The following is a 16,468-nucleotide window of genomic DNA, read 5'->3' as shown; positions in this document are numbered from 1 at the left end:
ATTCTTGAATTAGCCTCAGCCTCATTCTATGACCTTGGAATCCTGTTCCCTCACTGCAATTCTTCCTGCATTTTCTTCCGTTGTTTTGTTTGTTTGGAGTTTTGTTTGGGTGGGGTTTTTTTGGTTTTTTTTTTGTTTGTTTGTTTGTTTTGTTTTGTTTTGATTTTTTTTGTGGGATCATGATGATGTGATTCTGCTTGTTAATTAATAATTCACTTGTACATTCTTTATCTAGGTGGTTTTTCAAATTTCTAGGTTTGTCTCAAGGAGGTCCTTATTTACAGCCTTTCCTAGCCAATCATATTCCACAAAAGTTAATTCTAAATCCATTTTTTCTGCAAAGGATTAGCAGATCACCCAGAGGGAGTGAGTGTTCTTGTAGTCCTAACCAACTGTCCTTAACAGACACACTCATTCTGACAGTGCTTGTCAATAGAAACATTAGATTGTGGATACAGATACTTCTGATCAACAGTTTTAAATCCACTGTCCAGTATCTAAGACCAGCCACAGAGGATCAGATTCGTTATGTATTTTCACAGAACACAAGCTTTTAGCTTTTTTATCTCTGGAACAGTCACAAGTATGTCATCAGTGACTTTTTTCCCCTTCATTATTTTCCCAGAAGAAAATTTCTTTCCTCAAGGATTTTCAAATTTAATACATTAATGGGAAAAAGTAACTTTCAGATTCATTTGCACTGAACAGTCTTTAAATATAATTTTTCTTATATTAGCACTCTCCATATACATTAAGTATCCACAATTCAATCTTGGCAACAAATCCTTTTTGTTGTAAATAGAAAATATGCCTGTCTAGTAATCACATAAATGCACTTTCTTCCAGTTTCAATGGAATTGGTTGCACAAATAATTTTGAAAAACCTTTATCTTGGTGCATCTTTCCTTGGTGATTGGTTGACACAAGAGAAAATATCATCTTACAAGTTGGTTACACAGCACATACTCAACAAGTTAAGAAACCTATAGGAGCTCTGATATATAATTTCTCTGGAGAGAAATCTAAATTCAGAGTTTATCTGGTTTGGTACAGATTTCAGACTCTTACAATGAAAGAAAATCCAGGTCTCAGACTATAAGTGCTACTTAACTTGCTATACTACATGTCTGGTTTATGATATGATAACTTTTTCATATCATATTCCAGATTATGTTTCCTTAAAAGCCCTTTGAATCATACTTTGACCAGATGCTGCATGATTGCTCCATTCTATGCATGTCCTCATGACAGATGGTCATGCTCTGACTTTATCTGAAAAATCACTTGTCTTGAAACAGTGTGTGAAGAAATCATAAATAATGTGATTTTATTTGCATAGGAATTTACACATTTGGGAGAATTGCTACCATCTGTGTACATTAGTGCAGCATCATGCCTTGTAGATCAGATCTGATTCATGCCCTGCCAAGTTTGAATAGAAATTGAATAGAATTACTCAGTATTTTTCTGCATAAGATCATGCAGACAGGCCTTTGTATATCCATCCAGTTGCTGGTACCAATTGCTGGATACCAGAAATATGTTATTGTGAACATTTTCATATATGACTACATGCCAGAGAACTCTGCTTATGATCATATATAAATAAATACAGTAATTTTATTATATGACATATTCTCCATGTGGATGAGGAGAGGGTTTGCCTGGAAGTTGACCACCCCAAACCAGATCATGTTTCCTTTGATTCATGCATCAGGTCTACAGAAAACCATGTAGAAAACTTTAGCAGACATACTCTCCTCATGCCATCAGTGGAAAATCAAAGGCTCCATATGACGACATATCTTTTAAAGACTTGGACATAGCTTTAGGTGTGTATATATTTAGGCTCTGATTAGTTCTTAAAACATGGATGCCATGCAGGATTCAAATAGGTGTTTTCTAGAGTTCAAATCCATTCAGCTACCCTCCTCAGCATTCTGCTATTCCACTTGAATCTCCAATCACAAAACAAAGCAGCTCTATAAATGAACATCTTTCACAAACATCACAAACAGGTTCAGTTGTGTCCATCAAAAAGCCATAGGGCATGCAGTGTGAGGGATACTTTTCATGTTATTTACAGAGATGTCTGAGTAGGTCTCTTATTCCAGTGAGATTTTAGTACCTTCCATTGTAGAGAGCTTATTAAAACTGAAATAGAGCAATTAGGCATTAAATTTGATTGAAGATTGTTTGGCTGTTACAAACTTCACTATTTGTGAATTTCTTTTTGTCAAACAAATTACTACCATCCTCTCTTAAAGTAAAATTATTGGCAGGTTTGATTTAAAAGGCTAAGCATTTAAACCTATTAAAGACCCAGTCACTACTAGGAACTTAATTTAACATTTTCAGCCTATGGAACTGTCTTAAATGAGTCACAATATGATTCCTCATAGACCTAACACTAAAAGTCATTTGTAGTTTGGCTAGAAAATAGATTTCTGAGCTGTGATTTCACTTTTCTTGTAATTTATCTTTACACAAAATTGCCATCTAAGTTGTAGAAAGTAATAATGAAAATTCTAATGCAAAGTCTTAATAAATCAGTACTATTTCCTATTTTTTTTCTTTCTGTGTTGTAAGAGCTGGTAACAGCTCTCACATATTCTATTTTGTTCTAGTCTTCTGGCTTCAAAAACTGAAATCATCCAGATATTTGCCAGTACTTTCTGCAGATGTCTCAAAAAAGAATGAAAGGCAAAGCTGTCTGAACTCAGTCTGATAAGATCATTTCCATCTGAATGAAAACTTGCTATTGAGTAGTCTGTCACTTTGAAGCCTCTTAGCCAGCACTCTCTGGTATCACTGGAGTATGGGTTCAATTTGAATATTGATACAACAGCTGCAGGCATCTGTTTATATTTCATGAAAGCTGCTGTCATTAGATCTTCAAAAGGTTGAGATAATATTTCTCTGGGTTTTTTTCTCTTAGCATAGAGTACAACATTTTTGTGGTGCCTCTTGCATGAAAAAAGTTCAAATAAATCTTCATACAAAATATATGCACTATGTTTGAGTCATTAGGGGAATATACAAATAGGCAACACATTTTGAAGTATGTAATATGAGGTGATTAATTTCTTTTTTTCTAATGTGTGGTCCAGAAATTATGAGAACGTTATCTACTATATAATTGAAGTTATGCAGGTACTTACGCAGTAATTTACAGAACTTGCCAATTTTGACTTATGTATCAGTCCTAGATGAAGTACTGTGTAATAGGGTAATTTTTGCTACAGGAGACTGTTCAGTATTATGTATACAAATTAAAAACTTGATGAAGAATTTGCCATATTAAATATGCAAATTAAACTTCAGGAAGACATGTAACTGAATTAGCACTGAGAAGTCCTTGGTATTCTGTAACTTACTTGGAGATTGCTTCAGAGAAAAGCCATGAAAACTTCTGCCTGAGACAACAAAAGTCCTTAGCTAAAGTTTGATGAGAAAAGTATTAACAATAGTCCCCAAACTAGGGTAAAGTGGAACAGTAAACTTACTCTGCTTTGGTACTATTGATTATGGCCTCCTGGAATGCTTCATTATCAGCCAACTATGCATTGCTTATAAATGCATTAGAGTTTTGGGACAAATCAGTCATTGTTAAAATTGGCAGTTTAGTCCCTAAAGACAGACAGTGTGCAGAGCCTAGATGTGTGTGGTCCCTCAGTAACATCCCTCTTGTACTTCTACTACTTTCCAGATAATTTTTTTACAGACTATAAAGTATCTTATTGATTGAGTTCTGAAAGTTGTAAATGTGATTTATGAGTTACATTTGATTAAAAGTGTGGCTGTTCTAGGGAACACAGGGATTTCTTCCCCCTGGTCTAACACTAAGTAAATCACTTAAATCCATTACCTCAGAGAGTACCCCTTTAGAAAGACTAGTAAAAATGGAAAGTTGCATTGGAAAACCATATAGGAGAGCTTTATTTTAACCAGAGTGCCAGGCAAAAAAAGATGCATGAGGATGAGATAACTAAAACACTGCAAACATTACTCACTAGCAAGTAAAGTAATGCAGTTTTTCCAGCAATTTTGTAAGTACAGCAGTTTGAAGATAAAGTAAAACTTGACAGCAGGGTAAGTAGCCAAGTTGTCACTACTGCCACTGTCCTTTTAATTATACTTTTATTTGATGTGCAGTGCTATGTAGCCTGACAGGAAGGAAACTTTATCTTCTTAAAAAAAAAAAAGGAAAATGGGAGAAGACTAGCTTTTAACCAGACAGCACATTTTCCTAGGTTTTTAGAAGTAAGGATTTGTCTTTCAGATTGTTTACATATGAAAGAAGAGATCTTTTCCTGCTTTGGAGTTGCACTGCTTTAAAGTTAGAGCCAAGGGAAAATAGAGTGAAGACATGTGATGCGTGTTGGTGTCTCTTCTACTAATTAGATTAGGTGTTTTGTGAGTGCCCACATGACTTATCTCTTGTGGCTGATATTCAGTGAGACTGTAGTCTGTAAGTTTAAAAGAAAAATGTCTCTATCTTCAGCCTATAAAATTGGCTAGAAGACTGTGCTTGCTCTACCAATTGATCAAACTAACCTTGCAATATACTGCAACTTCTTTCCTACATTAATAATTTTCCTAACAAGATTCATTTAGCAAGAAGAATATTTCAAGTCCTTGTATTTCAAGGTGTGAAGGATTCGGGAAAGTAATAATTAATGAGGGTTGAAAAAGCATATTTAAAAAATTATTGGATAACTTTTCCCCAGTATGCATGAACTTTCATCTTTGTAACATAGCAATTATATTAGTTGCATCTTTCTTTGACACAAGATGTCAATAGCTGTACTGATGTAGCAAACAGTTACAGAAACCATGCGATTAAATTTTTAAATATGTGACAAATTATTGCTGAACCTTTAGGCATACATTCCTATACAGTCTCCCCATGAGCATCCTGTCCTCAAATCACTGACTGCTTTACATACTTCTTAGTTCAAACAGTGCAAAAATGAAGTGCTTCCTTCTTTTGGATCAAACATGTAATTTTTCATAAAAATACTTAGCTTAATATCACAAATACAAAACTGCTGGATGGATAATATTTAGTCAAACACTAGTGTAAGGATGCAGACAATGCTTTCTTACTTTGCTTAGATCCATGGACGTTCTAATATGACAAAATGTATCTTAAAATAATTGCATCACTCTTAAGGACGCTCTTTTGTTTTCCTTAGAAACATCTGCATTTGAAGTAGGCTCTTGTAAAATGTACTGAGCTTTCTCAACAGAGGAGTCTAGAAAATAACAACAATAATATTTTAAAACATTTCCGTTCTAATTAGTCCATCTATAAAACCTGTGCTTCCTTGTGAAACCTGTGGTAGCACAATACCACACAATACAAGCCATGGTAACTCACTTTTAGGAATGACTATATATAAATAAATATATAAATATTGACCCTATGCAGTTACTCGATCTAGCCCCTCTGTGCAAAGGTGTAATTGGGAAAGTGAGCTCTAGAGGCTGGGTGATTTTCTTTTCTTAGCCCAAACCTACCAGCAGCTTTAACTAGTGTTGTCAAATTTCTCAGTGTACTTTCAAAGAAGCAGTGAAGTCCCACAGATTTAGTTTCTCAGACTTGAATATCTTCGGCTTTTCTGATATTTAGGATTGTATTTGTGATATTAATCTAAGTCTTCACTAATGCAAACAGAAACCTGTAAGCCTGCTACCTTAATTAAAAAAAAAAAAAAAAAACTTTAATGAAACTCTAGAGGGACCTTCAATTTGATTCACGATTAAATAGCTTCATTTTGATAGTTTAGAGTAGGGGTTACAGCTGCAGGCACTGATTATTTTTTCTCATAGTCTTATGATAACTAGAATTAGTGATGTATTTTATGTTAACTATTTTTACCAGAGTTCAAGAGAATGGCTTGAGTTTTATTAAAAATTCAAATGGCTTGAACCATTAAAAACTCAATGGCTTGGATTTTTATAACAATGGTGTAGTGGTGCGTTTCGGGGGGGGGACCCCCCGGGGTGTCCCCGGGGGTGCCCCCCTAGGCTGTGAGTTCGCTGGTGGCAGCAGGCAGGCAAGGAGACCACACGGCTTCCGAGGGTGCTCATTAGATGAGGTTTATTGGGGGTCCTACCCCCGGGAGGCAGCATGGTTTCTGAGGGAGAGGGGGGAAGGGGAGTGAGGGGTGAAAGGGGAGGGGGAGAGAGGGGCTGAGTGGGCACCAGCCAGGAGAGCTGGCGGAGAGAGAGAGAAACATCCCCCCGGCACACTTAACAGGGAGATTCAAAGTGGGCGCGGAACAGATTGGGCCAATGGAATTACAGACACAGGATACTGCAGGGGAGGATCACAGGCTTGGAATAAACCAGACATTTTCGAGGGGTGAGACAGAGCATACGATTTAACAAAAATATAACACCACACAATGGTATGAGTTTTCTGATGTTTTCTGCTCCTCCGTTATATGAAAAATATGCTCCTCACTGAGTGATAGCTTACATATATTTTACTCCTACTGCTCATGCAGTGCCAAAAGACAGGTTTCAATTAATTGAGAATGTACATTGTGTTTTTGTTTATCCATCATAATTCTGCATATCTACGTAGGTACTTTATTCACCATACTGCACTCCAAGCCAGCTGCAGTCAGTTATATGCCTGTCAGGCCACTGTCCTACCTACTAGTAGAAATATCCAGTAATTGATCTCCTCGATTATGCCCTTCCTATTTCACTGCATCACCAATACTGCAGTCTCAGTTGTTCTGGAACCTCTGTAAATTTAATGGTTCTGACTTCACACAGCACTGTGCAGAGCCACTTTTCTGACTGGATCAGTGCCCATCCAAAAGGGACAGCAGACAGTACAATTTTTTCCTTCTGTTCCTCGTTCTTTGTTGTGCAGGCATTGAAAATCTGAGAAGTAATGCAATTTTAAAATTCTTAAAATTGAAGAGTTTTCTGAAGTAACAGTCCTAATATCCTCTTGAATGTTTGCTTGCTTGCCTGCTTGGATACCTTTGTCATTGCTTGCCACTGGCAGAAAGGATTCACCAGCTGTGTTTGTACCCTAGATGTATACAAAAGAAGTGGAAGTATTTTTTACAAGACTATTAAGATGCTAAAAGAATTTAGGAAATATGAAGGTGCTTAGTCTTAAATCATAACAGGGTTATTTTTTTTAAATCACCACAGGGACATTGCAACTCATAAAAATGTGAGTAACGTTATTTATTTACCTGTCTGTCTCTACATATTCTTTTCAAATCTGAAAACACAGAAACTGTAAATGTACTTTAGCTGTAACAGTGCAGGACACTGAACACTTCTCTGGAAAATGTTAGACTTTGATTGTTAAGATTTAGACCAACGTCTTCAGTGATTGAAGCCACTCTTCTGTTGAACAGCCTGAGGGAACTCAGTTGTGAGACAACTGCACAGAAAACTATAGAAACAGAATGGGAGACGGGTTCAAATCAAGACTGAAAAAACAGGCTCAAACACTGAAAATATTGATATGATTCTAAATTATTATTCCTTAAGTAAAAATAATTCATTTGACAATATTACAAACAGCATTTGTCTATGCAGTCCATTAAAGCTACATTCAAGCTTGTACCATGGAGACAGCTGAGTGTGAATCTGGTTTTGCACCAAAGCAGAGCATCTGTAGTGATGTCACACTCATCATGGATTTTGCTGAAAACATGCTTTGCAAGGAACTTAATTATGTTAGAATTTGATACAATCAGTGCAGTATAAGCAATCACTTTATAATTGTCAGTAAGTCCTTTTCTAGTAGCCTTTCCTTGGGAGCACTATAAACAACCAGTAAATTGGGATATAAAAGTGTCTGAGACTGAACTGACATGTGGAAACCAAAAGGATGCAGATGCAGGGGCACTGCTAGTGCAGATGTCTCCCTACCACTAATGGGGGACCAGCCTCCCTGCTGATGATGGGGAAGATGGGACAGCCTGAGAGAGAAGCCAGGCAGATCAGGTTAAATGTTCCTCACAGAAAGCCCTGGCCCCTTGGTAGCGGTAGTGGTAGTGGTGCTGGTGTCTGGGCAATAAAGTTTGGAAAGGAGGTGGGACAGGTCAAGGCAGCATTCCCAGCCAGACAGTCCCAAAGCTCTTTGTCCCTCAGTGATCAGAGCTCCTCTCAGTCACAGAAACAGAGAGGGAATACCTGGCTCTGACTGAGCCAAGTTCTGAGGCAGATGGTGACAGGCAGCTGCTCCCCACCTCTCACTCTGGAGGATTCTCCACAAGAATGAAGCTACCTATGGACTGAGGTACAGGATGGGTTTTTTGAGAGTCAGTAGGGTTTAACCTGTCCTATGGAGGGTTAAAATCAAAGCTAAAACCAAAAAGAGAGTTGTAATTGTTATCCAGACTGTAGTGTGTTATGTTTGAGCCTGTTGGGCCATTGCTGAAGGCATGGGATTCCTGACTGTCCTGATGTACAGGACTGACTGCTCTTCATGAGTGTAAACACTTGACCAGGAACACTGCTTTTCCACTATATAAGGAAGGTTATTCTTATTTAAGAGGATTATTTGGAAATTGTCTATCGTTTCATGATGCTGAAATGGTAAACTCACATGTGAATCTTAATTGTTATTTTCACTGGATTTTGTTTAGTCCAGGTCTGCATATATTTCACATTACCATTATTTGGATTCCTTTAACACTAAAAATAATAAACCGGGAAATTTTATAATAAGCCCTCATTTCATTGAGGCTACAACATCAGCCTAAGGCAAAAACAACAGAATTTTTTCATTATTACTTTAATGTAACACTCAATAGAAGCAAAGATGCAGGAAAACAAGAATTTTTTTGTTGTCAGATACACTTTGAAGACTTGAGACGTACAGAAGAATTAAAAGATAAAGAAAGTTGTGAACATACTTGAGGGTCATGCAAGGTACAGCTCTTACATTTCTGATAAAAATTGAAGTTTTTAATCTACAGCAAAAAGGAAAAAGGGATAATCTACAAGTGCTTGATCACCACTTTATATAAAAAGATTCAAAAGTGTCGCCTTACTTTTAAAATCACTTTCCCCAATTGCACTGCCCTTTGCTTTTTTTTGTCACTGTAGCCCAGACTGGCAAATACAGCCGGCTTAGATTATCCCATGGTGATGCAGCTGCTGCTGGGAAATTTTGACTTATTGTCACTGCCAATCTTCACTTAATAGTGAAGTCCAAACAAAACTGAAGTCTTTCAAACACTGTGGATCACTCTTCTCTTTCCAGTGGTTGTGCCATTTTTCACTCACGGGCATAGGTCATTTTTCATAAAGTTTCTGTGACCTTTCACCTTAAAAATATGCCAAAGTTATCTAGCTGTGCATAAAGGAATCCATCGTCTCACCAGCATTTCCAAATTGCTTTCAGGTAAGAAGAGCACAGAGAATAATATTGCATGTTTGAAGAAAATTTTCACTCTGTCTAGACAAGTACATTTTAGAGTATTTTCTGAACAGTTGGGAACAGATGGTTAAAGAATAAAGTCCACCACTAATGAAGGGATCTCTAGTGTAAGATGTGGATACATCAGGTTATACCATCATGCAGATGAAAGATTTGCTGATTCTGACAAAATTGTAGCTGACTCTTTTAGGACTCAGGGCTATCAAATGAACCTTGGCAAGCAATTTTTTCACTTGAACTCTTTGGAGTATATGATACAGTAATATATTTAAATGTTTTCTCACTAAATGCCCCATTTTTATGATGCAAAATTTGGTGCACTTTTGCTTTGGTGACTTGGTGGATAATGTTTTTGACAGAGTTTCTATTAAAAGAACTTATTGCAGTAGAATACTAGTCGTAGAAAATTTCCACTCAAGGAGGAAACTGGCTCTTATCTCCCAGTAAATGATATACCATGAAATACGCTGTAACTGATTTTGTGATATGCCTTCTGTTACCATTACTTAATCATAAAAACTTTGTAGAAAATAAACTTCCTCAACTGCTATTAATATGTAGAAAAGTCTCTCACTTGAACAAGAGAAAAATACTACCATGCAGAATATGTCTCAAAAGCTACTGGCTGTCATAAGCCACCTCAGTGTTTGTCATCACTTACATATATTTCATATATAAATTGCTATATTGTTTTCATTATTTATGTATCTGGCCTGTGATTTACCCATGAACACTTACAAAGTGATAAAGTGATATGTATGAAATATCCATTAAATATGTCCTTTAAAAGAATGACAAAACAACAGTACTAGTTGCTGTCTTTTGCTTTTCCATACAGTTCTATTCTATTTCTGCTCATTTTCAGTCTTCTATATCATCAGTTCTGCCTTATAATGCAATTTTTATTTATTTGGTGGAGTAAAGTGTATTTTATTTATTACAGTGATGAACACTTTGAATTTACCAACGCCTTTTCTACTGCTTGTGTACTTGGGTGTTAGGTTCCATTCCAGGGGATCTGTCAATAATTTTAAGAGAGCACTGATGCAAAAATATATACTATTCTTCAGGAACAAATGCAGGTTTTGTTCTGTTCATAGCAATCTATTATTTGTAACCAGTTAATTTTGCTGACACAATGCAGCCTGATATAACTGTCACACATGTTGACCAAACATCTAGGTCAAAAAAAAAAAGAAGAAAAAATAAAAATAAAATCTATTAGGAGTTTTAAGTGTGCCGCTGTGCTCCCTCTGAAGCCCCCTGGCTTCTCCTGCCAGGCAGAGGCACCGTCAGCAGCGAGGGACACTCTCCTGTCTCTCTTGGCAGATTCGGGGAGCGGCTAAGGCAGAGCGCTTCACTGTCTGCCTTGTATGGAGGAGAAGCAGCATCCGAGAAGGTAATGAGGGAGTCGACTCACAGCTGGGAAAAGTCTCAGGTTTATTGTAAGCTCCGGGGAGCTCTGAGTTCCATGTCCCTGCAGCCGAAAGTGATTCACAGGGCTTTCGTAATCACCTTAAGTACTGGGGCAGACACAAGGGGGAAGGACGCCCACTGCCCAATGGGGAAATTTGGGGGAGTGGAAGGCAGAAGGACAGACAGAAACACAAGCCATCGGAAGAAGGTTAAGGGAGGGACCCCTGGCCTTCGTCCACTCACTCGATGCCCAAGGTGGAAGATTTTGGGAGGGTGGGATTAGGAGCTGCATGATGCACAAGGCACCAGGGAGGGGTGGCATTGGAGGAGGGGCTGGAGAGCTCAGGGTGGAACCATTGGGAGAAAATGGGGGGTGAAGGGGCAAACCATTACAGAACTGTTACAAAGATATAAAAACACAATACAACATAAGTGTACCTTCAATAGCTTTTGACAGTGTCTGTCTGCAAGGCGAACAGCTAATTCCAGTCCTAACTACCACTTCTCTGGCACAGCCATATACTTATGTGACAGAAATCTGGGCTTCACTGTTAATAGTAAAATTGGTGTGCTTCATGGATTTCTTTAAAAATGGGGAGAAAAGAAATTGTGATGATATTTAAGAAACAGATCATGCTTAAAATTTATTTATCCTTTGCAATGGCAGGCTGTTTTTCAGGATTGAAGTTTTATGTAACAAAACTATAAGTTCCCTGCTTCTTCTCTGTGAGTGAGCAGAACACTTTTAAAAGGTGCACCATCAATTCTAGCATCCTAGTCAATTACTGACAGCAACATTTAAAGCATTTCTCTCTAGCACATGGCAAATCTGCCTCCAAGCTAACTGATGGATTTAAAATTATTCATAGTACAACTTGTTATGGTGTGATACTGACACTGAATCATATATTGGATAGCACCACCAATTTTTTTTCATTTTTATGTAGACCATTGAAAGCTCAGTGATGTCCCCAGTGCCATGTTTTACATGGTTAGTTGGTGTGCATACGTATCTTGAGATTGGGCACCCATGGTGCTGTGAGTGTGTGGCAACTAGAGCTCTACCTCCCTGAAGCATGAATGTATGGTGTCACCCAATCTACTTCCCAGCTGCCTCATGTACAACAGGGAAACGTCAGTTGTCTGGGCATTCCTCAACAATTCCCACCCAAGTGATGAATGTTGAACTAGATGGATCCTTAAACGTCTCTTCCAACCCCAGCCATTTTATGATTATAAGTGGGGATGATGGTTATTATTTCTGAGGAATAAAAGCCAATGGAGTCTAGGTAGACTTAATCTGTGAATGTTAATTTTCTTGTTTTTTTATAAATCTCTAGTTAAATGCTAGCATTCTAGAAACATCTTTTGGACATGAGTCAGATTTTCCATGGTCAAAATTTTCATGTTTTTTTCATTTAACAAAGTGCTGAACAACTGAAACTGTATTTTTAATAAATGTGAAATAATGCCCCACTGATATAATGATACTATATACTTGTATATTGTATCCCACTTTATGTGTAAAGTAAAAGTAAGAAAATAGAATCAGTCTGGTACAAAATTTATTATACCAAATGTTAGTGGTCAATTTGCATCAATATTCAATGTCATACCTATAGAGGTTGAACTGCAACACCACCTGTCCCATAACGATGACAGAAACTTTCTCACACAAAGTGATGCTACTAAAATTTCTTTTTAAAACACAGAATCTTGGAAAAAAGGTGTTGCAATTTATTCCTGTTACTTTATGTGACAGTACACTCACATAAATATAGTACCATTTTGATTTTCTGAAATATGACCAGTGCAAACCTCATCATATTTGAGAATTTGGTGGGGTTTTTTTGTATGAAAAATTCTGATCAGGATCATTCCAAAATACCTTATGCATGAGAAAGTAAGAACTCTTAAAAACCTGAGTTTAGCAATGATAGCCATTGGATTATAATAATATAAAATATAGTCTAATGCAGAAAGCATTCATAAAGTGAGAACAGGACACAAAGACCACAGAAGCTTCTGCTGAGTGTGTGTTAGGGGTTATTATCATTATTCTTACTTGAGGCTAATGCAGCTATCAAGGGTGTTCTGGTTCTTTAGAAGTCCATGGTTTCCACATGCCTGCCCAAGGCAATATTTATTTATTGGTTTGTATAAAAATTACATCTCCAAAATTTTCTGTTTTCTAAAAGCCTGAATGCTTATTTAGCTTTTGGAAGCATGAAATTGAATGCATGAAGCAAACAACATATTTTTAAATATTTTTAAAAGACTTGATAAACTGTAAGTCTACTGTCTAATTTTTCTCCTAATTTATCCCAATTTAGGATATTATCGTAATCCATGGTGATAAAAGTTGATTCTGCAATTCTCTCATTTGTATGATTTAAATTAACGTGTTTTAATGTGCACTGAAATGTATTAAAAGGAATCACCATTCATATGATTAGATCTTATTTGAGGGCACAGTAATGAGGAGTTGAAGAACAGTAACATTTTAAGCTACTACATCTAATTCATAAATGAACATGAATATAGTATCAGCATTTCCACTACTTCTAAAATTGTAGCTCATTTAGAAAAAGATGTTCCTTCTGTCATTTTAAAATTAACAAGTTCTTATTCTCTCTATGTATGTCCTCTGATATTCTTTTTCAGATGAGTTAGTTAAACTTCAATTCTTTCATTAGATGGTAATATTATTGAGAAGAATAAAAATGCAATGATTGGGGCATGAATTAAATTTCATTTACAGATAGATGAAGACTAGGTGTGTCTGGATGAACATGAGGGTTTTGACCAGGAATTTCTCCCATGACACCAGAATGCATACTTTGTGAAGAAATAATTGAGGCTTCAGGGCTTCTTGAGCTCTGACTGTAAATTTATGCTGGTAGAAACCAGTTTCATAGCAGATTATACTGTCTTTTATTTATTTTGACATTAGAAATGGCAGTTTGTTAACTTTTGCTATGCCTTTTTAGTCATCAAGACTTTTTTTTAATTTGCAATTGGCAACAGTAGAATTTGTTGCTTTCTCTCATTATCCTCAGCAAATTTGTTGAAAGTTATAATAGGTTTTTTGAGTTTTCTGATTCTGAAGATAAATATGAAGTTTTTCAGGAAAAAAAAATAATCACTTTCGGAACTAATGTCTTGTCCACTAGAAGAGTGTCCAAAGAACTTTTACATCGAATTCATATTTTCCCACAGGTTTGAGTTGTTTTGCTGTTTCAAAGACACTGTGATCAGAGAGGAAAGAAACCCTCAGCCTAACTGAAACCTTTTAAGATCCTTCTGCTTGTATTCTTCATGTAGTGCAATTAAGCAGTGGTACTTTTTATTTGTAGGAAATTGTAAATACTAGAAGTTACATCATGGTGTGGGTGACATGACATTCGAGTAACAGCACCAAAGGGACAAGGGGTGGATTTTGTGTAAATTGTCCATTTTCATTAAGTGCTGTGATTATGTTATTTTGGTTTTGTATGTGGAATTTTTGTCTTGCTTTGTTTGATTAGTTTTGTTGATGTGAGTGTAGGTTTTTTGCTGATAATTCTTATATATGTTTTTCACAGAGGTGATGAGTGGAATGTATTTTGTTTGCATGGCCAGAAGGGGGGTTACAGGGGAGGCTTCTATAAGAAGCTGCCAGAAGCTTCCTCCATGTCCAACAGAGCCAATGTCAGCTAGCCAAGACAGACATGTTATTGGCAAAGGCTGACCAATTAAAAATTATGGTAGTGCCTTTGTCATAACATATTTAAGAAGAAAAAGAAGGGTTATTGCTCAGATGTAATTGTGGCCAGAGGAGAATGTGGTGAGAACATGTGAGAGGAACAGCTCTGCAGGCACCAAGGTCAGCACAGGTGGGGCAGGAGGTGCTCCAGTGCCAGAGCTGAGATTCCCCTGCAGCCCCTGGTGCAGCCCATGGTGAGGCAGCTGTGCCCCTGCAGCCCATGGAGGGCTGCAGGGATGCAGAGACACATCCGCAGCCCATGGAGGGCCATGGGGGCTGCAGAAACACACCTGCAGCCCTTGGTGAAGCCCCACACTGGAGCAAGCTGTGACTCCATGGGAGACCTGTAATGGAGCAGGCTCCTGGCCAGGACCTGTGGACCCATGGAGGGAGGAACCCATGCAGGAGCAGGTTTCCTAGTGGGACTTGTGACCCCATGGGGTAACCACACTGGAGCAGCCTGTCCTTGAAGGACTACACCCCATGGAAGAGTGATCCATGTGGCAGAAGTTTGTAGAAGACTGTGGCCTGTGGGAGGGCACCCTATATTGGAGTAGGGGAAGGATTCCTCTCCCTGAGCAGTGGCAGGAACACCTTGTGATGAACTGACATAATCCCCATTCCCTGTCTCTCTGTGCCACAGCGGGAGGTATTTTTAAGGTCTTATTTTACTTCTCATTATCCTGGTCTGTTTTGGGTTTTTTTGTTTGTGGGGTTTTTTTTTTTGTTTGTTTGTTTGTTTTTTTTATATATTCTATTAGTATCTCAAATTAGACCCTGTTTTGCCAATGCCAGTATTTTGTGAGTGATCTCTCTCTGTCATTTTCTCTCATGAACCCTCTGTTACATTTTTTCTCCCATGTCCAGCTGCAGAGGGGAATGTTACAGAGGCTTTGGTGGGTGCCTGGCATCCAGCCAGGGTCGACTCCTTACACATGTGTTCAAAGAGCAACATGTATAAATTCATGAGATAAAGGTTTCTTAAAAGACATTAAATGCAAAGACAAAACCTTTGTCTCATAAAATCCACGAGTTGCAAATCATTGAAGGCTGGCAGAATACTTTTCAGAAGGATCACTGTGTACTTTGCCATGTTTCTGTCTTCCTCTGTGACATCCACTCAGCCCCTGTCATAAAAAGAATAATGAGTTAAGCTGTGGCTGCACAACTTCTTTTGACACAGAGATTTCAGCTCAGCTTTTATGCAGGCTTCACCTGTGTTACACCTTGGCTATTTCTAGCCACAAAAATTCAGATCCCTACTTCATAATTTTCCATTTGGAAATGGCATTTCTGATGTTTCTCTTAGCAGAGCTTTAATCTATGATCTGCAGTGGCTGGCTGGTACCCACCCCTCCTAGGAAAACAGAAGGTTTTCTTCTCTAACTGAAGAGTAAAAATTATAACTTAGTTTGTTGATCAGGACTTTGGGTTTTTTGTCTCCTTGGTACATAAGCATAAACAAAGAAGGATCAATAGGTTTTGGTCCAGATAACTCCTTATGTAAATATTAGAATTGAATTGAAGACCAGGCAGTACACTTTTACAGCAGTAGTTTCAGTTTAATCACCACACGTTCTGTTTCATGGCAGAGTTGCATGTCATAGTAGCAGATAAATTCATTTATTGCCAAAGGGGGCCACACAGTTCTTAACACATATGGAAACTTCCCATAGATTAAAAAAGCAATTATGTCAGTTTGTAAGACTTAAATGATTGGGTAAGGTACTAGTCTATGTTCATATTATTTTCTCTCTTGTTCCTCTTCTACAGTTTTAAACAAGTGTAATAAAGCCAATATGGTCTCTAATCAAGACCACTACAATGTGCTCTTAGCAATGCCAGCATGATTTTTAAATTAATTTTATATTTGGATA

General features: G+C 37.6%; 1 protein-coding gene and 1 long non-coding RNA gene across 2 annotated transcripts in view; one reads left to right on the top strand and one right to left on the bottom strand.

The window, feature by feature from the left end:
- The window catches only part of EYS (eyes shut homolog), an 809,794-nt gene that overhangs the window by 626,052 nt on the left and 167,274 nt on the right, over positions 1–16,468 (top strand). The gene's annotated exons all lie outside the window — the stretch shown is intronic.
- LOC137469859 (uncharacterized) lies at positions 6,584–9,311 on the bottom strand. Its single transcript, XR_010996719.1, has 3 exons — positions 9,042–9,311; positions 7,283–7,432; positions 6,584–7,057 (listed from the first exon to the last, which is right to left on the bottom strand). It is a non-coding gene; the product is annotated as an uncharacterized lncRNA (long non-coding RNA).

Source organism: Anomalospiza imberbis, chromosome 3 (genome assembly GCF_031753505.1).
Source record: "Anomalospiza imberbis isolate Cuckoo-Finch-1a 21T00152 chromosome 3, ASM3175350v1, whole genome shotgun sequence".
NCBI lineage: Eukaryota > Metazoa > Chordata > Aves > Passeriformes > Viduidae > Anomalospiza > Anomalospiza imberbis.
This window is presented reverse-complemented; position numbering and strand designations above follow the sequence as displayed.